General features: G+C 40.4%; 1 long non-coding RNA gene across 3 annotated transcripts in view; it reads left to right on the top strand.

The window, feature by feature from the left end:
• The window catches only part of LOC109498373, a 206,814-nt gene that overhangs the window by 143,718 nt on the left and 37,213 nt on the right, over nt 1–25,883 (top strand). For 2 of the 3 annotated variants that reach the window (XR_006595943.1, XR_006595945.1), the window contains exon 3: nt 2,991–3,057. The exons of the other annotated variant lie outside the window; for it this stretch is intronic. This is a non-coding gene — a long non-coding RNA (uncharacterized LOC109498373). The remainder of the gene's footprint in view (nt 1–2,990; nt 3,058–25,883) is intronic. 3 annotated transcript variants of the gene reach the window in all.

Here is a 25,883-nt window from a genome sequence, read left to right on the forward strand (position 1 = left end):
ATGGAGGGGATCTACTGTTGGGGGAATAATAGCCTGACCTTGCTTTCCTCTGGTAAATCTGCCTTTGCCTTTGCTGTCCCTCTCACCACTGGCCAGATCCATCTGAAGCTCACAGTCGTGTCACAGGGCACAGAGAGAGTGGGGAAAATAGAGAAGGGTGTAAGGGTACGAGTAGAACTTTACCCCCATTTTGCTGACTCCTGTTAGTTTTCATAGTTTGTCTGTCAGTCTTCTTGTATTTTCTAGATAGACATCTATGACATCATCAAATATTTTTCTCCATTAATCCTTAAACATATGTGTTTTTCTTAATTTTTTCACTGACTGGGCTCTCCAGTATAATGTGAGCTAAAGATTGTGACAGTGAGTTGGTTTGTCTTGTTCCTGATTTGAATGAGACTACTTCTAACATTTTACCAGTATGTAAGGGATGTGTTTTAGCACGGCTTTCGTTTTACGTATTTTTTTTATCAAGTTAAGTTGGGTCCTTTCTGATCCTAGGTAAGTGCTTTCTGTTGTTGTTATTTAAAAAATCATAGATTGTTATATTTTATTTTTTTTTTAATTTTTTTTTCAACGTTTTTTTTTTTTTTAAATTTATTTTTGGAACAGAGAGAGACAGAGCATGAACGGGGGAGGGGCAGAGTCAGAGAGGGAGACACAGAATCGGAAACAGGCTCCAGGCTCCGAGCCATCAGCCCAGAGCCCGACGCGGGGCTCGAACTCACGCACCGCGAGATCCTGACCTGGCTGAAGTCGGACGCTTAACCGACTGCGCCACCCAGGCGCCCCTAGATTGTTATATTTTAATAGATACATTTTAATACTACTATTAAACATCTTTCTTACTGTGTTAATGTGGTAAATTCCATTTTTATGTTTTTTTGTGTATGAAAAATACCTGCAATTCTGTTATCTATTCTACCTTGTTATGATACATTTTAAAAAACATATACTCCTGCTTTTGATATGTTAGTACTTTGTTTAGGAGAGTCACACGTATATTCATAAGTCAGATTGCTTATAACTTTCTTAATTATCCTGTTTTCAAACTAAGTTTGTACTAGCCAGATGAAATAAGATATGTATGTCTTCTTTTTTTTATTCTTATAAATTTTGAATAAAATAGGAATTAGCTGTTTTTCAAAGGTTTGATAAAACTTTTTGACATGGTATCTTGGTCTGAAGGGTTATATGGCTTTGACTGCCTATGCCATTTGTTTAATGGTTATAAATGAATTTGGGATTTAATATATTTTGAGTCAATTAACACTTTACTGTATTTTCAAATTACTGATGCAAAATTCTTCTGAATATACTTTTATATAATGTCATTTAAATTTTATATATAGCTATGGCAAATTTTACACTCCTAATATTATTTGGATCTATGTGCTTTCTTTCTTCTGCTTTTTCCCCTGAGTAGCCTTCTCAGAAGTTCTTTCATTCAATCCTTCTGTCCCTCTTTGTACCTTTCTTTCTTTCTGAACTTTCAATTGCCTTTCAGTTATCAACCATCTCTATAATTTTATGTTTTATTTTATAAATTTTCCTCTTACCTCTACCTTTGACTTTTCAACATTATTTCTGAATTTACTGCTTTATTTGAAAGGTTAAAACCTATATAATTAGTTTTCAATATTTTTTTCTTTAATATGTTTTTTAAATGCTAATTTATTTTTGAAAGAGAGAGAGAGAGAGAGAGACAGTGAGCAGGGGAGGGGTAGAGAGAGACAGAGGATCCGAAGCAGGTTCTGTGCTGACAGCAGAGAGCCTGATGCAGGGCTCAAACTCATGAACCATGAGATTATGATCTGAGCTGAAGTCAGAGACTTAACTAACTGAGCCACCTATGTGCCTCCCATAGTTATTTTTTTCTAATATACGAATGTATAAGACTTCAGAGTTTTCTCTGAGAACTTTTTCAATAGAAATAATTATATAACCATGACTACAGCAACAGCTATAATGGCTGATATTTGTAGATATATATTGCTTTTATTGTAATTCAGTTCTAAATGTTTAAATTTCTATTGTGATATTTTTCAGCAATATTGTGTTTTCAGTTTGCCATTTTCTTATCTCTTTTTCCATCTTTCCTGCTTTTATTGGATAGATTATTTTCTTTTTTTTTTCTATTTCTTCCTCTAGAGGGTTGAAAAATTGTACATTTTACTGCTATTCTTTTGGTGGTCACTCTAAAATTTTTTACCATTCACACTTCAGTTAACATGTAGTCCAATGTTAATCAATATCCTTATCTTTCTTCTGAACATCTTTCTTGTTACTGGTATTTCTTAATTTAATCTACTTTGCATTTAAATTCTAAATACATTATTTTTATTGTTGGTATTTTTTGAATGTTAATTTTTTAAAAACCTTTATTCATTTTTAAGAGACAGAAAGAGAGCGCAAGCAGGGGAGGGACAGAGAGAGAGAGGGAGACACAGAATCCAAAGCAGGTTGCAGGCTCTGAGCTGTAAGCACAGAGCCCGACACGGGGCTCGAACCCATGAACTGTGAGATCATGACCTGAGCCGAAGTCGGACGCCTAACCGACTGAGCCACACAGGTGGCCCTGTTGTGGGTATTTTTTAAAGTTAGTGCCAATTTAAGTTTATCAGAATAAATAAAAATTTATCAAAATGTTTTGTCCCTTCTCCTCCATTGATGTAATATCAGCTATTTTCAATATGTCGTTTTTCAATATATCAGTATATCATGTCAAGTTTACAAGGTTGATTTCTGGAACAGTGTGCACACTTCATCCTTCTACTTGATATTCCTTTAAAAACCACTTTTATTACACAGAAGGCAGCATGGCGAGTTAGATTAGAAGACAAGGTGTATTTGTCTTTCATTTGCTCAATCAATGTCAAACATCAAAAATCCCAACTAACGAGGAAAAAGTGTCAGAATTATATTCCATTTAGGAAAGAAATATCATTTTGTTACCAGTGAAGCCCCTATTCCCCCTTCTTTTTCTCAAGGTGAGGCATCAAAAGTCTGCTGGCAGAAGCCTCAGGATTTAACAGAATGAAGAAGAACGATGTGCAGGTAGTATACACTTTGAGTAAATGTGGTGCTTCTGAACTGTCTGAAACTTTTCCCTGTTGATTCTGGCTGCTGACAGGAGGGTCCTTCACTTCTCAGAGTCAGATCTGATGTGTGAATAAACTGGTGATATACTTGAGGATTTCAGTATTCTTTACATTTAAACCTAATACATCAGCCTGTGTGTGTACACGTGTGTATGTGTGTGTGTGTCTTAGATATCTGTATTTCCCTCACACATTAGGCCATTCTTTAGCTATACCTTGCTTTAGATATGTTGTGCCTCTAATCTGAGGAAAGCAGAAACATTCTGAGGTTTGATTTTTACAATGGGTTTTACTGACACCCCGATATCTGAATAATTTGGAACCTGTTTTGGGCTTGTAATTCAATGCATCTCCAAATCTAAATACATAGGTTGATGGATAGGACTGTGTGTTTAATGCTTGCTATATACACAGAAGCTAGCATGGAAAAAACACTTTGCTTATTGTAGGCAAAATATCTGGCTTAAACTTTCAACTTTTCGTTCGAATCGCCATTTGTTTCTAATTGGCAAAGTTACGTAATAAATACTCCGTCTGCTCTTTAAAAACGGAACCATTGATAGTGCATTTATTATAGATTATGTGACAAACATTGGTCTCTTTTAATAACCCTGAGTCATCTTTGCTCCTGCCTTCTTCCTCTCTTCGTATCTGGTGGTAGAGTGCTATGCATCCCTCCTTTAGACCATGAACTCCTTGGAAACCAGGATTGGCTTTATTCATTTTTTTGTTTCTCCTGAAATGGCAGGCAGTAGGGAATGCCATTAATGCTGGTTAGACGAATGGATGAGTAGACACTCTTGTCCTTGCAGCCCTGGAACTTTGGCTCAGGATGGAGGGGTGATGGAGGATGTGTTTGTGGGATGACTTCCTCCAGGTGACAGCCAGCATCCCACGTGGCCCACTGCAGATGCCTGAGGAAACCTACCTTCTCATTTTCTCCGGCCTTGCTAGGATTAGCAGAGGAAGAGAAGGGCTGATGGCAAATTTGCATGTTGCGTGAATTTATAGACACATCGTATTACAAACTCATTCTAGTTCTGTGTCTGAACATCACATGCCTCCCTCCCAACCTGATTATACTGCATGAATCTGTGAGTGAAAAAATTTGAATGAGTCTTCACAGTTTCTCAGATTCTGAATATTTATTCACCACTGTATTTTATATCAGCCACACTCTTTTCCTTGGCCACGTGTCTACATTTCTGCGCACTTACTGTCTGGACACACTCCTTCTTAATATTTAAACAAAGGCTTAGGCATATGCAGACGCAGTATTAATGGAAGAAAAGTAGGAACCATTTACAACTGGCACTTGTCCAGGAGACAGACACAGTCATGCCAGTGACAAGAGGCGTGTCTTCTCTGCTTTAAACTCTGAGTGCATAGTGAAAAGAGGATTGTGGAACGGGGCATTGCCCAGGCAGAGAACCAGCTAGGGTGGCGGAACCATTCTCAATCTTGCCTCTGCCATACACCTCATAAACTGATAACTCGGGGTAGAATTTCCCAGCCAGCAACTGGAAAAGAAGTGGGTTTTACAGCAAACTGAGGCGGTCTGACAGCTTCCAGTAAACAGAACGTAGGTCTTCTCTGTAACCTGGATAGGAAGCTGCTGTCTGCCGCCCCACATCTCTTCTGCTAGTGCGTCAGAAGCTGACTCACAGAAAATAATACTGATACAATTAATACATCGGTCACATTTATTGAATGCTAGCCAGGTGCCAGCCACTGTGCTAAGTGCTTCATAAATACGAGCTCCTTTCATCTTCTGGAAAAGCCCGTTGTAATTATTTTGATTTCACAGATAATAAAGCTAAAACTCAGAGAGGTTAAGTAATTTTCCTAATGTGTCACAGCTAGTAAGGGGCAGGGCTGGGCCTATGATGAAAGCTTAGTTGTATCTGATGACAATGCCTGCCCTTCTGCTTCCCCACTCCCACTGTAACCCAGACCACTCCTCCCCAGGACACCCTCCACGGATAGTCAGCGTAGCTAATACAGCGAAGTAATGGCTTCCTATCTTAGCTGTCTGTCACCCCACCGGGCTATGAACTCCCTGGAGGCGGAAGTCTGTTCATCTCTGTGTCCCCAGTGCCTGGCATGATGTCTGGTGCAAAGCCAGAACACAGGAGGTGTGTGATGAACAAACCGATAAGTAAATGAAACAAACTTTTGGCAAGGAGCTGCTTTGTCAAAGACCCTTTATTCCATCTTTACTGGTAATCTCTGCCTCAGCATGGAAAATCATGTCACATAATAGGATTTAAATTTATTTTTAGATGCAGATGACAGATCAGTTTTCTTGGTCAAGCAGTCAACAAATAAAAGTATTGGCAGAAGGAAATAAAAGTTTCTCTTTGGGACTAGGTGATTCAACAGAAGGCTGCAAGTTCATGGTTAGGATCTTGAAGAACAGGTAGTCAATCTGTTACAGTCGAGCTCAGAAAGGCTCACCTCTCTCGTGTCTCAGAGCCTAGAGTGAGCTGATTCAATGCAAAGTGGCAACCACCTCTCAGGGTATAAGGCAGCTGCTGGCCGGCTGGGTTAGGGCTGCTTCTAAACGTAGGTTTCCTTCTGAGACAGTATCAGACAACAGATACAGTCTCTGGACACTCCCTCAGAAATACAGCTGTTGCTTTTCAGAGCACTTTGCGGGAAAGCTGCACCCTGTGGAATCAACAAGAGGTGTTCCAAGTTTGTAAATGCTGAGCTCAGAGCAAGGAGCAGACAGCCCCAGGCTGGCTCTGTGGAGCTCCAGAGTGGACTGCACACAAGAGGATTTGCACACACCTGAAACCCCAGCCACATTAGTTACGGGTTCTCACCAGCTCCTTAGAGAGGGGCCACAAGGGACTGAGGTCAGTCTGCGGTGTGTGCTTCACCTGCTGTCATCCATAAGGACCCAGGGTAAACTACCCGGTCCTCACGAGAGACTGGATTCAGTGACAGCTTTCCCCCACTATCTGAAAGTAGCACGTTTTCACAGGAAAACTTGCTTAGGCTTAAATGGTGTGAGGCAAAGAAGCAATTCTTATTCATTTACATGAAAAAAATTTTTTTGAGAGTTTCCAGACCCCCAAAATAACCACTCTTAGGTTTTTCTGATACCTTAGGATACGTATTGCCACAAAATGCACAAAATAAATCCAGATAAAGCACAGATGCTCACAGATGCACTTTGAAGTGAGGGCAGCTGGACGCTGGGATGCTGCGTGTGCTTCCTGGGGGCCGCTCCCGCTGCTCTGCTCCGGGTGCGTCTATACTGCCTCGCCGCAGAATAAAAACCGAGTGTGATGTTCACTTTTCACCTTTTTTTCATAAAAGCAAAACCCGCCGCAGATTTCGTTCAAATCAGTGCAAAAACAGGCACTAATGTAGGTCTTTTTGTAAAAGCGGAGTGGCGTATCACGACCTTTTGAAACGCAGGGGATACCTGTGTTCTCCACGCAGCCTTGAATTAAAGGGTTGAAAGCTTTTCCCAGATATGCCCTGGATGGAATCCATCACTTCACTGGAGGAGCCAAACCAAGTAGGCAGACCTTTCTGCAGGATGCTGCCTGAATGCCTTACGTGTTGTCAAAGACGTGGGAATAAACAGAGCCTGTTTTTTGTTTCTCTTCAGATTGCTAAGAGGTCAGGTGTTTTAGGAGGGTAGGGAGCTTGTACAGAAACGATGAACAGGGCTGCAGAGAGAGGCATGCAAAGGTCTAACCCTCCCCAGTCAAGCCATTCATTTCTGTGGGCGCTGTCCTGGGCTGTCCTGGGTGTGCATTTTAGTGATGGATCGCAGATTGCTAGGAAGAGTTTTCCTCAGCTTCTGCACTTAGAATAGGTGCACACGATACCAAATCATAGAAAGTATTTATTTCAGTAGTTTTTAAGGGTACGGAAACACACACACACATATGGGGGTCGACTAGGTGATCTGGGAAGTCAGTTCTACACCTGCCCTGTGTGCTGGCTGGTGTCTAAAATTTCCCAGTGAAGCCAGGTAATTTGATCTCTTTCTATAAAGTTAATTTCCTAAAAGGCGTGTAATTTTACAGGGGGAGCCTCCTTTTCTGCTGTGGAATGCTATAGAAGTGCCAATTTCTATGACAGTATTAGTGACGGATAGGCACAGCTTGAGTGTGGGGTAGGTGAAATGTTTTTAGATCAAATCACTAAGAAAGGGTAGGATTTTAATGCAGCAGGGATGGAAATAAGGAAGCTGCTGTCTTCCTTCCTGCAGAGTACAGATTTGGTAGTCATTCGTCTCCGCCTTCCTCCTCCTCCCGCCCCTCTACACACACACACACACACACACACACACACACACACGTGCCTGCACACACTGGTGTGCACACTCGTGCCCAAGCCTGGTGCAGACATCATTTCCCATGTCCAGCCCAGAGGTTTCCGACAGCTGGAGTGGGGACACCTGCGTGGCTCTGCTTTGTGTTGGCCACACTCACATGCAGGCAGGCCTGGGAACCATCTGCATAGGTAACCAGCAGCCCAGCTCCTACAGGCACAGAGTAAACCTGGACACAAAGCAGGCATCCTGCCGTACCTGAGAGGGCCTGCTTCATGTCTCTGGTTCTTTCACACAAAGAAACTTATTTACACATTCCCTCTCTTTCTTAATATTCCCGTCTCTATTTTCATAGCTGAGTCGTTCTGGAAGCTGGAGGGATGAGCTGAGAATGACTCAAAATTCAATGGCTCTGTCATTGATTCCCTCCCCCTCTCCCTCCCCCTCTTCTTTTTCTTTCTTCTTTCTTTCTTTCTTTCTTTCTTTCTTTCTTTCTTTCTTTCTTTCTTTCTTTCTTTCTTCTTTCTTTCTTCTTTCTTTCTTTCTCTTCTCTTCTTTCTTTCTTTTTTGTTTCTTTCTTCCTTCCTCTTTCTTTTCTTTTTCTTTCTTCCTTTCTTCCTCTTTTCTTTCTTTCCTTCCTTCCTTCCTTCCTTCCTTCCTTCCTTCCTTCCTTCCTCTTTCTTTTCTTTTTTCTTTTCTTTTTCTTTTCTTCTCTCCTTCCTTCCTTCCTTCCTTCCTTCCTTCCTTCCTTCCTTCCTCTTTCAGAAATTGCGGTGTGCCAGTCTGTTTTGAGACAAACCCGCACAGAACTTCAGAGCTGAACTTGAGGACCTCAGAGTCCAGTGGGAGAGACAAATGTTGCCTCATAATTGCAGTCCGGTGTGGCAAGAACTCTTAGATGAATGCATGGGAAGGGCTTTTCAGGCACAAAAGAGAAAGCTACAAACTTCCTCTGTCAGAGTTTGGGAATATTTTACAGAGGATATCGTTTCTGAGTTGGGCATTGAAGAATGCTTAGGAGTGTGCTGACTGGACAAGTGGAAAAAGGTATAAAGTCACAAGTGAGAAATCCCAATGTTCTTAGAATGGGAATAAAAAGCAAGAGTAAATGATTCCACAGTAGAACTAAAAACCAATAATGGAAAGATATCAGGAGAAGATCCACAAATGTTTGGAAATTAAATAACAAATGTATAAAAAACTTGTAAATCAAAAAAGCAAGTAAAAGCAGGAAAGGAAGAATTTTGAGCAGAATCAAAAAACATATATACAACACATTAAAATTTGCAGGGGGCTCTGTGAGTGGTATTGGGGGAGAACTTAGAATGTTAAGTATCTATAGCAAAGAGAAGAGTGGCCTTCAGTGAATAAGCTTAGTTTCTACCCTAAAAATCTAAAACAAGAGAAGAAATTGAACACAAGTGAGTAAAACAAAGGAAATAGTAAAGATCAGAACAGAAGCCTCATTAATATCAGAAAAGCAATGGGGAAAATCAGTGAGATCAATACCTGCCTCCTTAAGAGGAATGAGGAAAGCAATAACCTCCAGTCTGACTGGTGAGGGAGAAAAAAGGAGAAGACGCAAATTATAAATATAAGGAACGAGAAAGGTGGCATTCACTACAGATTCTGCAGATATTAAAAGATAACTAGGGAAGAATACGAACAGGTTTATGACGATAAAGACACAAACCACCAAACCTCACTCAAGAAAGATTAGCTAAATGGCCGTGTGTCTATTTTAAAAATTGAATTTATACTTAGAAACCCTCCCTCAAAGAAATCTCCAGGACAAGTTTGTTTCACTAGTGAATTCCACCAAACACTTAAAGAAATATTACAAATTCTGAACATACTGTTCCAGAAAATTGAAAAGGGAGAATACTACCAAGCTCATTCTCAGAGGCCAGCATTACCTTACTATCACAGCTAGACAGAGATATGTCAAGAAAATCACCAACAGTCACTTTCGTGGACATATTGTAAAAATTCTACACAAAAATTTAGTGGATTGAATACATCATGACTAAATTAATTTATCTGAGAAATGTAGGGTTGGCTTAACATTAGAAAATCAATCAAAAGGGGCCCCTGGGTGGCGCAGTCGGTTAAGCGTCCGACTTCGGCTCAGGTCATGATCTCGCGGTTCGTGAGTTCGAGCCCCGCGTCGGGCTCTGTGCTGACAGCTCAGAGCCTGGAGCCTGTTTCGGATTCTGTGTCTCCCTCTCTCTCTCTGACCCTCCCCCGTTCATGCTCTGTCTCTCTCTGTCTCAAAAATAAATAAACGTTTGGGGCGCCTGGGTGGCGCAGTTGGTTAAGCGTCCGACTTCAGCCAGGTCACGATCTCGCGGTCCAGGAGTTCGAGCCCGTGTCAGGCTCTGGGCTGATGGCTCAGAGCCTGGAGCCTGTTTCCGATTCTGTGTCTCCCTCTCTCTCTGCCCCTCCCCCGTTCATGCTCTGTCTCTCTCTGTCCCAAAAATAAATAAACGTTGAAAAAAAAATTTTAAAAATATAAAAAATAAATAAACGTTAAAAAAATTAAAAAAAAAGAAAATCAATCAATGTAATCCAGTATATTAGCAAACTAAAAAAGAAAGAAATGATGATCTCAATAAAAACATTAAAGCATTAAACAAAAAACCAACACTTATTCTTGATAAAAACTACCTCAGTAGACTAAAAACAGCAGAGACCTTCTTCAGTTTGATAAAGGTCATTAATAATCCACAGCTACCATCATACTTACTGGTGAAAGACTGAATGCTTTCTCTTTAAAATCAGGAACAAGACCAAGATGACCACTCTAACCAGTTCAGTTAAACTCTGTACTGGAGATTCTAGCCAGTGTGAGGCATTAAATGTAGAATATTCGCTATCCTCTACAGAAAGCTAGTGGAACTAATTGAACTTACTAAGGTTGCAGGAGAAAACATTGGCATCCAAAGACCAATATATATTGGGTATATATATATATCCAAAGACCAATATATATTTCTATATATAAGCAGCAAACAACCCGAAATTTAAAGAAAAAAAAAACAATGCCATTCATGAGAGCATATAGATACGAAATGCACAGAGATACATCTGACAAAAGATGTGCAGGACCTACACCCTGAAAACTACAAAACGTTGCTGAAACTGAAGGTCTGAATGGATGATGAGGAATGTCTGTTGATGTGTCAGGAGATTCAGTATTGTTAAAATGTCAACTATCTGTAAATTCATCTACTGATTTAATGCAATCTCAGTAGAAACATCAGAAGGGGCACGTGGGTGGCCCCGTCTGTTGACCGTCCAACTCTTGATTTCGTGTCAGGTCATGACCCCAGGGTCGTGGGATCAAGCCCAGTGTCTGGCTCTGTGCTGAGCATGGAGACTGCTTAAAATTCTTTCTCTCTGCCTCTGCCCCTCTCCCCACCACCTGCTTGTGCTCTCTCTCCATCTAAATAAAAAACAAACAAACAAAAAAAAACAATAAAAAGAAACATCAGAAGCTGTTTTTGTAGAAACTCACAAGCTGATCCTGAAAATTTTTGTGGTAATGCAAAGGACTTCAAGTAGCCAAAATAAGTTTTTAAAAAAGAAGAATAAGTTTGACAGAGAGAGAATTTGTGTAGAAAAATTATGATGGTATTTGTTAATACCAGACCATGGAGAGTCTTGAATTATATTTTAATCATTTAACAATAAGGAATCCACACAAAAACTTGCGCACAAATGTTTATAGCAACTTTGTTCATAATGACTAAAACTTGGAAACAATCAATGTCCTTCAGTTCATGAGAGGATAAATAATCCAAAGTATATTCAGGCAACTAAATACTGTTTAATGATAAAAACAAATTAGCTATCAAGTCTTTAAAACACAGGGAAGAAGGTTAAATGTTTATTATTAAGCGGAAGAAGCCACTCTGAAAAGACTATACGCTGTATGATCCTAACTCTGTGACGTTCTGGAAAAGAAACTCTACAGGTAGTGAAAAGATCAGTGTTTGCCAAGGGTTTTGGGTGGGGCAGACAGGAATGAATTTAATCGGTTCAGCACAGGCTATTTTTAGGGCAGTGCAACTAGGCTCTGGGATACTTCAAGGTGGACACTGACATTATGTGTTTATCAAAACCAGTGGAAATGTGCAACACAAGGAGTGAGCCCGAATGTAAGCTTTAGTTAATAACAATGTATCAATATTGGTTCATAATTGTAACAAAGGTACCACCCCAATGCAAGATGTTAATGGAGGAAACTGGGTCTCCAAAGAGAGGGTATATGGGTATATGGGTATATGGGAGCTCTTTGTACTTTCTTTTTTTTTTTTAATTTAATTTTAATTTTTAAGTTTATTTATTTTGAAAGAGGCAGAGAAAGTGCAAGCAGGGGAGGGGCGGAGAGAGAGGGGGACAGAGAATCCCAACCAGGCTCCGTGCTGCCAGCCAGAGCTGTGTGGGCTCGAACCCCAAGAAACCGTGAGATCTGAGCCAAAACCAAGAATCAGACACTTAACTGACTGAGCCACCTAATTTTGTACTTTCTTCTCAATTTTTCTGTCAACCTGGAACTTCTTTAAAATATATACATATATTTTAAAGTTTTATTTTTAAATTATTTAATTATTATAAATTAAATATATATATATTTTTTAATTTAAGGAATCTTCAGCACCGTAGTTATTCTACTCAAAGCTGTAGGAAATTCAGGTTTTGCGGGAAGGGCTGGAAGGGAAAACCAAAAGCAGGCACATGAGTTAGGGGGTTACTGCAGGAGTCCTGGGGGCGGCGAGGCAGTCAGGGCCTGGGTCAGGTGGTGGCAGCCGGAGTGGGAAGCAGAATAACGTGAAAAGTTTCTGGAGAAAGACTCCCGGGAGCCTGCTGACGGCTTAGCTGTGGCACTGAAGAGAGAAGTCAGCGCACGCTGTGTGGGAAAGAACAGTGGATTAGGTTTGAGAGACTTCTGATCCAGTCTTGGCTCTGACTCCGACATGTAGTATGAGCCCTGGCAAGTGACTTGGTGTTTCTGGATCCTGATAACTGCAGGAATGCCCAGGAGGCATTACTGTGATGTCGAGACTCACGATGAAACTGCCTAGAAGTGTGCTGTCCAAAACATTAGCCATTAAACTCATGTGGCTATTATACACTAGAAGTGCGGCTGGTTGGAATCGAGATGTGCTGCGTGTGTGAAACTAAGTGCGAAAAAGACTCAGAGAAAGCAAAATACCTCATTAATAATTTTTACACTGATTACATTATTTGAATTTCACCTGTTTTCATTTTAGATTTTTCCTGTGGCTACTAGAAAATTTAAATCAATTTAATTTAATTTAATTTAATTTAATTTTATTTTATTTTATTTTATTTCATTTCATTTCATTTCATTTCATTTCATTTCATTTCATTTTCTTATTTTATAGAGAGAGAGTGTGAGCAGGAGAGAGAAGCAGAGGGAGAGAAAGAGATAATCTTAAGCAGGCTCTACGATCAGCCCAGAGCCTGATATGAGGCTCAGTCCCAGGAACCTGGGATCAAGACTTGAGCCGAAATCAAGAGTTGGATGCTCAACTGACTGAGCCACCCAGGTGCCCCATAAAATTTAGAACTACATGTTTGGATCACCTGATTTATCTGTTGGGTGGCACTGGTCTTGAGCTTCACCAGATGCTTTCTGTCCAGAGCCATCTAAACTTGGCCTGGAGGATGTCCCGGTTCTCAAAGCCGTGCCCCACTCTAGGATGTGAGTAGCGGAGCGAGGCAGAGGAGTCAGGCAAGATTCCTGGGGTGACCTTGACACAACCCGGGTTTCTCTAGGAGTCACTTTACCTCCTACTTGAGAGGGTAACGTGGGAGGATCCATCCAAACAATATCCAACCTAGAGTTCACCTCCTTATATCATCTCCTTGGGAATTAGGAATTCAACATATGAATTTGGGGGAGGAGGGCACACTCACACCACAGCAGACAGGATGTATGGCAACCTGACACTATGTCTGAATGAATTACTAAATGACTGTAGAAATGACCACACTCTAAAATATATTTGTCCCTTTGACTATATGAAGATAGAGCGGATGAGTGAATTTGTAAAGCCAGTCCCAGAGGACACCTGTCTACTGTCTACAGCAAGTAAGCAGCGGCCTAGGGCCAGACCCAGGCCTCTGGGTTCCTCCCATGGCCTCCCTGCAGGTGGGACCGTGCATGCTTAGCTCCATCAGCCTGCCTGTCCTGCACTAGTTTCATCTGGCATGACTGCTCCCCCCTAGTCACTGTCATTTACTACCATAACATATCAGTTGACGCCATTAAACCAACCAAATACCCTATAAACTTGGTATCCAAAGTGTGTGTGTGAGGACCGGTGGCCTCGTGTCACCTGAGAAGCTCAAGCTTCACCCCGAATTCACAAATCAGGATTTGAATTTTACAAGATTCCCCGGTAATTTATATACAACTTGGAAGCACTGCCCTCTAACACCCTTCACTGGGCTGCTTCTTCGTCACGGCCTTTCTGGTCTCCGAAATTCAACTTCTTCTGTCTCAAATTACATTCCTACATCTGGTCTTCAAACTGCTTTTTTGCTTTTTTTTTTTTTCCCATCTGAGAGATGGCTTTTCCTGGCCCACTGCTAACAAATGCTGCTTTACTACCTGGAGATGAGCCTTGCAAGGCTGTGTGCATTCACAGGGAGAAGAACAGGAAATAGTTTAAAGTTCTTTGTCCACTTAATTTCACACAGGACACATGTGGCTTATTTTTATTTTCCTAGAGATACTAGTTCCTAATTTCCTAAAGTTGTAAGTTGCTGAACAGTAGTTGCCAATCTTCTTAAAGTTGGACATGATAGATCAAGATGATAGTTTTGATTTTTGATGTTAAGAAAGTACCTTCCCAAATGCTATAAATGCTAATATTTATGACAGTAGGCCATTTACAAAATACCTTTATGGGTCCCTTGGATGAGCTATTTACTCAGCAACCTCTTGTAACCCAGAAGACAGGATAGGAAATCTCTGTCCACTGCCACCCCCAGACCCCTGCACAGCCAAGTGTAACCTACTATAGGGTGAGGTGCCCTGATCTACACACTGGGAAAAATGGGAAAGTGGTAAAAACAAACAAACCTAGCAGATAATTAAGGTGGTCTTGGCTGGGGATTTCAGCTTATAATGTGACATTGTTACAATAAACAGATGGGGATGAAGAGGGGCTTGATTGACCTTTTATAGTTTCCAAATGTTCATGAACCCGTTCTGTAGTTGTAAAGAACTTGTGCCTTTTCAAACTATCCAGTTTCTTTAAAGTTTCTTTAAAATTATCTACCTTCTGGTAGATAATTCGGGTTTCAGACTAAGAGACTCAAATGCTGGCTTCAGCGTGTACTAGTCCTGTGAATTTGGATAACTCAGTTTCCTCATATGTAAAATGTGGGACTTCATAACTAATATGTAGAATAGTCTGTTTGGAGAACATGAATGCAAACTGTCCAGCACACAGTCGGGAATCAGTAACTGGTAGTTTTTCTTACCTAGCTTCCAGGAGAAGGCTTAGCAGAGTAAACATGCAAAGAGTATTTGTTGAATTCACTCTCTCCCTGAACTCATCTTCATATGCTGAGGGACAGATACAGCAATAATCTGGGGTAAAGGTCTTCTCTTGATAACTTGATTTAGGAGTTAATTTATATAATAAGCAGTCCCCAGGTTAAAATTTCAGGAATACAATGAGTCAGATAGGCATCCATGTACATTCTTGAAACAGCCACAATGTTTCTCTGAGATGATTTCTGGTTCCCACCTAAAACGCCAGAAGAGAAGCATATTTGTTTCCTTCCCATGGAGGCAGTAGCTGTTAGCCCAGGTCACATATTTTTACTTTATCAGGGTTTGGGGGAAAGGGTCTCTGACCTCGGCCTGGGGCGAGTCAGACATTTATCTGCACGGGACATTTGCACATTAGGTGCTCGTATTCCAGCTGGGTTGTTGCATGACCGAAGAGCTAGTGTGCTGTGGCACTTAGAAGGTGGATATAACGTACGTGAGAGGGTTTAGGATAAAGTGTCATAGGCAGGTTAGCGCAGGGATGAGGGGACAGAGCTCAAAACAGGTTGTCATACCTTAACCAACAGGAAGGCTGTGGTCAGCCTATAACATGTCAGGGACCTAACTAAAGACGTAGTAAGCCAGGCTCCTTTTTTGAGATCCAAGCATGCATGTGCTTATGGCCTTGGATGATCTAGAATTACCCCTCCACCTGGAGTGCTAGAAAGAGCTTAGTATATTCTGTGTATATTCAGGGTATACTCATGGAAAATGCTAGGATGCATACTCCAGGCAACTAGGAAGAAGCATGCATGAGGTCCCCAGAGCCCCTTCTTATTAAAGAAGAAAATGCTTACCCCTTCCATGAATCTTCCACCCTTTCCCGTAAACTTCCTATAAGCAGACAAGACCCAAACCTCTTGGGGGGCTCTCTCTTAGAGTCTGCCTGCACTCCAGTCTTGAGTGTAAACTTTTGCTTTCAGTAAACTTATTGTTGCTTTCACCGGCCTGGTTTGTCTGTGAATTCTTTCTCAGGCAAAGCCAAGAACCTGGGTCGCTGGTCCTTAGTCAAGGTCTCATTCTCGTCTCTCCGGAGACCTCCTCAGAACTTAAGTGGTAACAAAAGGACCAGAAAAGCAATATAGCCTACCTACCCTTGATCATGAGTGATGACTTTGAGTACACACTTAATATTTATTTTATGTGCTCACATATTCTGTTAATGAAATATTCTATAACTTCATTCAAATAGTGCTCACAGTTAAGGTTGAGGACACTGATATGTTTTAGGTTCCCTCTGTGGTAAAGACATTTTTTAAAAACTTTATTCATTTATTTTGAGAGGGAGGGAGGGAGAGAGAGAGAGAGAACATGCATGAGTAGGAAAGGGGCAGAGAGAGGAGAGAGAGAGAGAATACCAAGTGGGATCTGCACTGAGAGTGCAAGCCCCATGTGAGGCTTGAACCCACAAACCACGAGATCGTGACCTGAGCCTGAAATCAAGAGTGATGCTTAATAGACTGTCACCCAGGTGCCTGGTAAAGGCAGTCTGTGAAGGTAACCTTCACGGTTGAATGTAAGTGGGCTTTGAGCACGAAGGAGAGACATGCTAAAAATCCTTGACCTAGTTCTTACAAGTGGCACTAAAAATGAGGCTCACAATTGAAAAATACATACTTCTAAACTGGTGATAATCTCTACTTACCTTACTCTACAATGATAAAATGGAAACATTATTCAAACCCCTGATTTTTTCTCAAGGAACTACTTGTCAGATTGTTATTTTTTTCTTTATTCAGTGCTTTATAATGGACACTTATTTTTTTCTCCTTGGGTAGTTCTACTCTGCTCCTTGAAAAGATGAGTGATATTAGAAAATTATAGGGGCACCTGGGTGGCTCAGTTGGTTAAGCGGCCGACTTCGGCTCAGGTCATGATCTCACGGTCCGTGAGTTCAAGCCCCGCATCCGGCTCTGTGCTGACAGCTCGGAGCCTGGAGCCTGTTTCAGATTCTGTGTCTCCCTCTCTCTGACCCTCCCCTGTTCATGCTCTGTCTCTCCCTGTCTCAAAAAAAAAAAAAGTTAAAAAAATAAAAAAAAAATTATAAAATATGTTTTTCACAGCTGTTTTTGTATGATCAAAGAGCAGTTTCTTCAAGGGTGCCTGGGTGGCTTAGTCAGTTAAGCGTTCGACTTCAGCTCAAGTCAAGATCTCATGGTTCATGAGTTCAAGCCCCATATCAGGCTCTGTGCTCAGAGCCTAGAAGCTGCTTTGGTCTCTGTGTCTCCCTCTCTTTCTGCCCCTTCCCCACTCGTGATCTGTGACTGTCTCAAAAATAAAATAAACATGAAAAAAAAAAGATTCTCTTGAGTATCAACTACCACTGTTCAGATTTGGTGATGGGTGTGACAGTGAACTCTCAGGAGCACATCTATTCCTGCCAGGTTAGAGATAGAGACGCCTGAGGGGGCTCAGGTGAGAAAGGACAATAACCTATGACTAAGCACTGATTAGTTCTACTATTTGAAAAATTAGTATCTCGGGGTTTGGTTTGTTCGTTTTCTAATCTGAGAGAAATCTGCTTTCTAGCTGTGACTTCTAAGTAAGAGGTAACTTTGTAAATTCGATTCCAATAAGCTCAGGTCTGAATCATCACAGTGAAAGCATTGGGCCACGCAGCTTCATGAAACTTGCATCCTTGTTTGTATTTCTAAACAGGGGTCCTTTTTCAATGTTAATTACACCGTCATCATTCTGTAGGTGAAGCCTGGGGTGACGGAGTTCCACAAAAATTTTCCATATGTGTATATCATAAATGTTCAGCAGCTAATTGAGACACGTATCCATGCCGATAGGGACACTGATGACATTGCTCTCTGCTTGCTCCAGGCGATCATAGATAGTAATCATACAATTAATAATCTTCAGGATGTCACCAGCTGGTCATTTTGCATATGCTGTGCTAGTCCAATGTGTCACATGCAGCTCACAAGTCAGGTGAGCTCCGTGAGCCCCAAGCTGTACCTCCAGGTCCCTCACAATGTCCATCTCACCTGGGTGCTCCTCCTACCTCCCCGCCCCCTGTTCCTTTACTTCTATATCCCTTAAAAAAGCATATCCAGTAAAACCTTGGTTTGTGAGCATAATTCATTCTGGAAACATGCTTGTAATCCAAAGCACTTGTATATCAAAGTGAATCTCAAGAACCACGGGCTCAGTTGTAACTGTGTGACATTCGGCATCACGTACTACTTGTATTGCAAGACATCCCTCATTTATCAGGTTAAAATTTATTAGAAATGTTTGCTTGTCTTGTGGAACATTCACAGATGTTACTCACAATGCAAGGTGTGTTTTTTGTTGTTGCACAGTTATAAAATATGTATCATGTGTTATGTAATCTTCTGAGGCTTACTTTTCACTCAGTTATATATTGCTATGATTTATTCATATAATTGCATATAGATATAGTTCATTCTTGTTAACAGCTATAAAATATTCCCTTGTGTAAATATACCATAGTTTATTTATCCATTGGACTGTTAAAGAGCCCTGTAACATTTCCCATTTTCAGTCTTATAAATAGTGCTGTTAATGAACATTCTTATACATGTGTCCAGCACATATTTAAAAGTAACTCACACACGCACATACACACACACACACACACACACACACACACACACGCACACGCTCACGCTCACATACCCAGGAATAGAACTGCTGCATAGTAAGGGGTTTTAATGTTAGGTCTTACAAGATAATGACAAGTTGTCTTCCAAATTGGCTGCAGCCATCAGCAATATGAAATGGATTCTGTTGATCACATTCTCTCAAATACTTGACATTGATTTTTGTCATTGGCTCCAAAATGTTATTGTGATCTTGATGTATTTTCCTCATCCCTAATCAAATCCAATGTCTTTTCACATATTTATTGGTCACATATAACTCCTATTCTATGACATACGTATTCATGTCTTTTGTCTTGTTTATTGGGAGATTTTTTGGATAGAAGTTCTATATTTAGTGCTTCTGCTAACATCAGTTACATGTGTGACAATATATTTTCCCAGTTTATATTTCAGTGTTTTACTTTTTTAAATGTTTGTTTGTTTGTTTGTTTATTTATTTTGAGAGAGTGTGTGTGTGCACGAGTTGGGGAGGGGCTGAGAGAAAGAGAGAGAGAGCATTCCAAGCAGGCTCCACACTGTCAGCGCAGAGCCCAATGTGGGGCTCAGTCCCACAAACCATGAGATCATGACCTGAGCCAAAATTAAGAGTTGGTTGTTTAACCAACTGAGCCACCCCAGTGCTGCTAACATTTTCCTCTTTTAAAAAGTGTTTTGTCATAAACAGACATTTTAATTTTAATATAAATAAATTTATCAATTTTTTGTTATTAGCTCCTTTAGCATTTTAAGGATTCCTTCCTACTCAAAGTTAGACGGATAGTTTTGATGTTATGCCAAGTATATTAACTAATGTGTTAATTCATTAATTACCATGTCATACATGTGAGCCATTGAAAATGTGTAAGACCCTGTCCTCAAGAAGCTCTCATCCCAGTGGAGAAATAGATCCATGAACAGATAATTATGTAGAACGTGGTAAGTGCTATTGTATCATGTAGTCCACTTGGGTAGAATCTACCCCCTTAAGGGAAGATTCTGTAGGTAACTTAATGTAGTTTTGTTCACATCTGCCCCCCAAACTTGACTGAAGCAGGTGGGAGCATCTAGTCTACTCATTTATCTGTAAAAATGCTTCAATGCCTTAGAAGAATTTGTTAAGAATGAGCTTGTACAGCTGATTATAAGACACATTTTATGTGTCTGTTTTTGTGTGAGTTTGAAAATAACTTCACCCTTCTACCCCAGCTAAGATTATAGTGTGAGCATTTGAATTATAAAGCTACAACTGGTGATGACCCAAATTGGACCATCTTTGGTATGTGCTGTTTGTTCTCATTCCAGTGAACTGTGTGTTTGATTGGATGTCTACTTCTTGCCTCGTCTTGGGACACTTATGACCAGTCACACCGAATCCTTAGCTTTTGCCAATGCACTTCATCAAAGTGTGATTTCTGAGTATGTAGCCATTGATATCCATGGGTGGGTTTCATTTCATCAAGTATGCTCTGTAAAATGCAAGCTGCCTTCTTTCTTAGTAAAATGACTGTGATGCTGTATCTTTTCTCCTCCCTAATTTCAGAATTCTCCAAATTGTTTGAGTGCTCTCTGGTGCTTTCTACAGATTGATCTCATATGTTATGTCTGAGGGGAGGAGAATGCTTAACATCACCTCTAGTAGGATGGTCCATTTCTTGCTTTATTTTTTTAATTTTTAAAACATTTTTTATATTTTTATGTTTTTATTATTTTTTTAATATGAAATTTATTGTCAAATTGGTTTTCATACAGCACCCAGTGCTCATCCCAACTGGTGCCCTCCTCAATGCCCATCACCCACTTTCTCCTCCCTCCCACCCCCCATCAACCCTTAGTTTCTTCTCAGTTTTTAAGAGTCTCTTATGGTTTGCCTCCTTCCCTCTCTGTAACTTTTTTTTTCCCTTTCCCCTCCCCCATGGTCTTCTGTTAAGTTTCTCAGGATCCACATAAGAGTGAAAACATATGGTATCTGTCTTTCTCTGTATGACTTATTTCACTTAGCATAACACTCTCCAGTTCCATCCGTGTTGATACAAAAGGCCAGATTTCACTCTTTCTCATTGCCAAGTAGTATTCCATTGTATATATAAACCACAACTTCTTTATCCATTCGTCAGGTGATGGACATTTAGGCTCTTTCCATAATTTGGCTATTGTTGAAAATGCTGCTGTAAACATTGGGGTGCAAGTGCCCCTATGCATCAGCACTCCTGTATCCCTTGGGTAAATTCCTAGCAGTGCTATTGCTGGGTGCTAGGGTAGATCTATTTTTAATTTTTTGAGGAACCTCCACACTGTTTTCCAGAGCGGCCGCACCAGTTTGCATTCCCACCAACAGTGCAAGAGGGTTCTGTTTCTCCACATCCTGTCTAGCATCTATAGTCTCCTGATTTGTTCATTTTAGCCACTCTGACTGGCATGAGGTGGTATCTCAGTGTGGTTTTGATTTGTATTTCCCTGATGAGGAGCAACGTTGAGCATCTGTTCATGTGCCTGTTGACCATCTGGATGTCTTCTTTAGAGGAGTGTCTATTGATGTCTTCTGCCCATTTCTTCACTGGATTATTTGTTTTTCAGGTGTGGAGTTTGGTGAGTTCTTACAGATTTTGGATACTAGCCCTTTGTCCGATATGTCATTTGCAAATATCTTTTCCTATTCTTTCGGTTACCTTTTAGTTTTGTTGATTGTTTCCTTTGCAGTGCAGAAGCCTTTTTATCTTCATGAGGTCACAATGGTTCACTTTTGCTTTTAATTCCCTTGGCTTTGGAGATGTGTCAGGTAAGAAATTGCTGCGGCTGAGGTCAGGTTTTTTCCTGCTTTCTCCTCCGGGGTTTTGATGGTTTCCTGTCTCACATTCAGGTCCTTTATCCATTTTGAGTTTATTTTTGTGAATGGTGTAAGAAAGTGGTCCAGTTTCATTCTTCTGCATGTTGCTGTCCAGCTCTCCCAGCACCATTTGTTAAAGAGACTGTCTTTTTTCCATTGGATATTCTTTCCTGCTTTGTCAAAGATTAGTTGGCCACACTTTTGTACGCCCAATTCTGGACTCTCTATTATATTCCATGATCTATGTGTCTGTTCATTTTTGCTTTTAATTCCCTTGCCTTTGGAGAAGTGTCAAGTAAGAAATTGCTGCGGCTGAGGTCAGATCCCATTCACAATTGCACCAAGAATCATAAAATACCTAGGAATAAACCTAACCAAAGATGTAAAAGATCCGTATGCTGAAAACTATAGAAAGCTTATGAAGGAAATTGAAGAAGATACAAAGAAATGGAAAAACATTCCATGCTCATGGATTGGAAGAATAAATATTGTTAAAATGTCAATACTACCCAAAGCAATCTACACATTAAGTCCAATCCCAATCAAAATTGCACCAGCATTCTTCTTGAAGCTACAACAGGCAATCCTAAAATTTGTATGGAACCACAAAAGACCCTGAATAGCCAAAGTAATATTAAAGAAGAAAACCAAAGTGGGAGGCATCACAATCCCAGCCTTTAGCCTCTACGACAAAGCTGTAATCATCAAGACAGCATGGTATTGGCACAAAAACAGATACATAGACCAATGGAATAGAATAGAGACTCCAGAATTGGACGTACAAAAGTGTGGCCAACTAATCTTTGACAAAGCAGGAAAGAATATCCAATGGAAAAAAGACAGTCTCTTTAACAAATGGTGCTGGGAGAACTGGACAGCAACATGCAGAAGAATGAAACTAGGCCACTTTCTTACACCAATCATAAAGAGAAACTCAAAATGGATGAAGGACCTGAATGTGAGACAGGAAACTATCAAAACCCTAGAGGAGAAAGCAGGAAAAAACCCATTTCTTGCTTTAAATTGAATCTGAAAATTGATGCCCATGCACAGGAAAAAATACACATGATGGTACAACTTTGAAATATCATTAAACTTCCTCTAGCTAGCAAAATCTCTAGCATTATATGTCACCATATCATGTCTGAATATCCTTTGTATGATACTGGGAGAGGGGCAAGAACAGGTTAAATGGAACAAGGGGAAGTCTTGCCTAACCCACATAAGGTAGTCAGAGAAAGTGTTTGGGAAGGTATGAATTTTAAAGGATCAGTAAGAAGTATCTTGATGAAGAGGAGGAAGATAATACAACCCAGGGCAACTATGGTAGAAAAGACTCTGGAGCTTTAAAAATGGCTCATTTCTTTTTGTGGCTCAGAAAATATTGATATCCTCACTCAAATAAAATCCTTGGTATAGCATATTAGCTCCTTTGTATGTATGGGGATCCTGCCACCATCACCATCACCACTGGAAACCACAGTGGGGGTAAGCATATGTAAATATGATTTCATATACATTCAATGTGACATTTATATCAAAATAGATCATTTCACACAAGGGACAAAGGGCAAAACTTAGCCACAAATTGTGTGCCAAGAGGGTGGTTTTCCAAAAAAAATTCCCAAAGGTCTCTTTCCTTACCAAGGGCAAAGTGTTCAAATGCAGGATCTTGCCACATGTTTCCATTCGAGCAGATGGCAAAAAGGTTTGTCTGCAATGTGGAACTTGTTAAGGGGGGGAAGTCCTTCCTGATAGAGATCAAGAAGTCTGCTTAAATTTGCTTAGTGGTGGAATGGTTTGTAATCCATTCATGCTTGTGAGTATAATGCCTTTATAATTACTTGTAAGTAGATTGAGAGCCTCCAGAATCAACTCCAGGGGAAAGGCTGTTTATCTGATGCTTAGATGTCAGCTGAACACTCCAGACAATATAGCCATTCCTTATCCATGCCATTGAATTACATTTTACACATACATCATCTTAATTTTGCTGCTTTGATTGAAAATATTATTTTGCCTGTCTATGGGAGAGGGGTCAAGGACCATAAAAGGTTACCTTTGAGAAATGGCTCTCGATGGTCTTTATGGACAATAACATCAAGGCCAACCACCACTAAAATATGAACACCATCACCACCATCCCAGGTACTATGTTGTATAGATGAGGATGCACTAGGTTTTGCTATGGTAACAAACAATCCCAAATCTCAGTGGTTTAAGACAAGAAAATTTTATTTCTCTCTCATACAAAGTTCACCGTGCAGAATTTTCCAAGGCAGCTGTCCTCCATGTGTTGGCTCAACATTCTAGGGTACTTGAATCTTACAGCACTTCCATATCAACACACACTTCCATTCTCTCTTGGGCAGGATGAGAACTGGATGGTCCCATACTGACAATTAAGTGCACATAACTCTTTCTGTCCATAACCCATTGGTAAGAACTAGTCATAAGACCCCATCCAGAGGCAGGCTGGGTTGGGAACTTTAATTCTCCACTGTGTCAAGAAGAGGAAGAAATTAGATAAAGAAGAACATTCACAGTCTACTTTAATGTGAATTTTTTCAAATTTGCAAAGCATCCTTTTGGAGCAAGAATTAACGTTCTCCTTTTAAATATAAGAGGTAATATAGGATAAGTGCCTGGGAGCATGGATTTGCAGTCAGCCTTGGATTCCCCCAACACATAATCCATGGGGTCTCAAGCAAAATATAATCTGTTTCATTTTCCTTTTTACTTTTTTGATAAATTGGGATGAGATTAGCTACCTTATAGAGATGTGTTGAGGTTGAAATGCAGTAAACAAAATGGATTGCATGGTTTGTACATGTGCTGATCTACATGTGTACTAAGCTAAACATGAGTTCACACTGACCTCTCCAATTCTAATCCATTACTAAGTGGATCATTGCAGACTTCCCTTGCTTATCTGTAGCCTCCAACTCCAACAGTGGGAAATATGGTTCCCACCACTATCATCTATTACTTCATTGTTCAATTCCAGTATAGATGTATAGTGGTTTCAGAATTGTTAACCCATACCTCTATGGGCTTTGTCAGCTAGCATACAGTGCTCATGTGCAGTTCTTTTTATTCTAGTCTTACAGATGCTACTTATTTCCAAAGTTACTGAGGTCAGGCCCTTTTTCTCCTGCTCTCTTCATTCGGGGAAGTAAAGTTACTGCTCTTGTCAGTCTATGTTCTGTCCTAGTACTACTCCCCCGTAACAAACTAAATGTTTTTAAAATTGTTTTAATATTTATTTCTTTTTGAGAGAGAGTGCAAATGGGGAGGGGGCAGAGAGGGAAAGAGAGAGAGAATCCCAAGCAGGCCACTCACTGTCAGTGCAGAGCCCGCCAGGGGGCTCCAACCCATGAACTGTGAGATCATGACCTGAGCTGAAATCAAAAGTTGGATGCTTAACCGACTGAGCCACCCAGGAGCCCCAAAGTGTTTAAATTTGTGTGTATTCAAACTCGCTATTTGTGCTGTAAACTTCTGTGGGTTTGACAAATGGATAATAACATGTATCTACTATTACTATTATCATACAGATTGGTTTCAGTGTTTGAAAAAAATCCCTTCTGCCTCATCTTTTTAATACTCTCCCCTTCCTAAACACTTGGCAGCCAGTGATGTGTTTACCCATCTCTATAGCTTGTCTTTTCCAAAATCTCATATAATTGGAATCTTATAGTAGGTCCCCTTTCCAGACTGGCTTGTTTCACTAGCGATATGCACGTATGATTTTGCGTTTCTCGCTAGCTCATTCCCTTTTATCGCTGAATAGCATTCCACTGCACGAATTTGCCACCTTTATCCCCCACCTATTGAAGAACATCTTGGTTATTTCCAGGTTTGGTGACTGTGAATAAAACTGTGGTAAATATTCACATGAAGATTTTTATGTGGACAGAAGTTTTCAGTTTGGTAAATACCTAGTAGCCTGACCTCTGGATTGTACGGAAAGACCATGCTTAGCTTTGTGAGAAGCTGTCAAACTGTTTTCCAAAGAAGTTTACCATTTTCATTCCCAGGAGTAATGAATGAGAATTCTTACTGCTCTGAATGCTCACCAGAAACTGGTGCTGTGGGCATTTGGATCCTGTAGAATTATCTCATTGTTGCTTTCATTTGTATTTCCCTGATGACACAAGGTGTTGAGCATCTTTTCATATGCTTATTTGGGATAGGTATATCTTCTTAGGGTTTTTTTTTTTAATTGTTGACTTTGAAGAGTTCTTTGCATATTTTGCATGCGAGTCTTTTACCAGATACGTGTTTTGTGAATATTTCCTTCCAGTTTGTGGCTTTTTGATTCTCTCAACAATTGTATTTTGTAGAGCAGAACTTTTAAATTTTAATAATGACAAACATCTATTTTTCCTTTCATGGATTGTGCTTTTTGGTGGTATGTCTCTTCACCAAACCCAAAGGCACACAGATATTC

The sequence above is a fragment of the Felis catus genome, chromosome A3 (genome assembly GCF_018350175.1).
Source record: "Felis catus isolate Fca126 chromosome A3, F.catus_Fca126_mat1.0, whole genome shotgun sequence".
NCBI classification, from domain to species: domain Eukaryota; kingdom Metazoa; phylum Chordata; class Mammalia; order Carnivora; family Felidae; genus Felis; species Felis catus.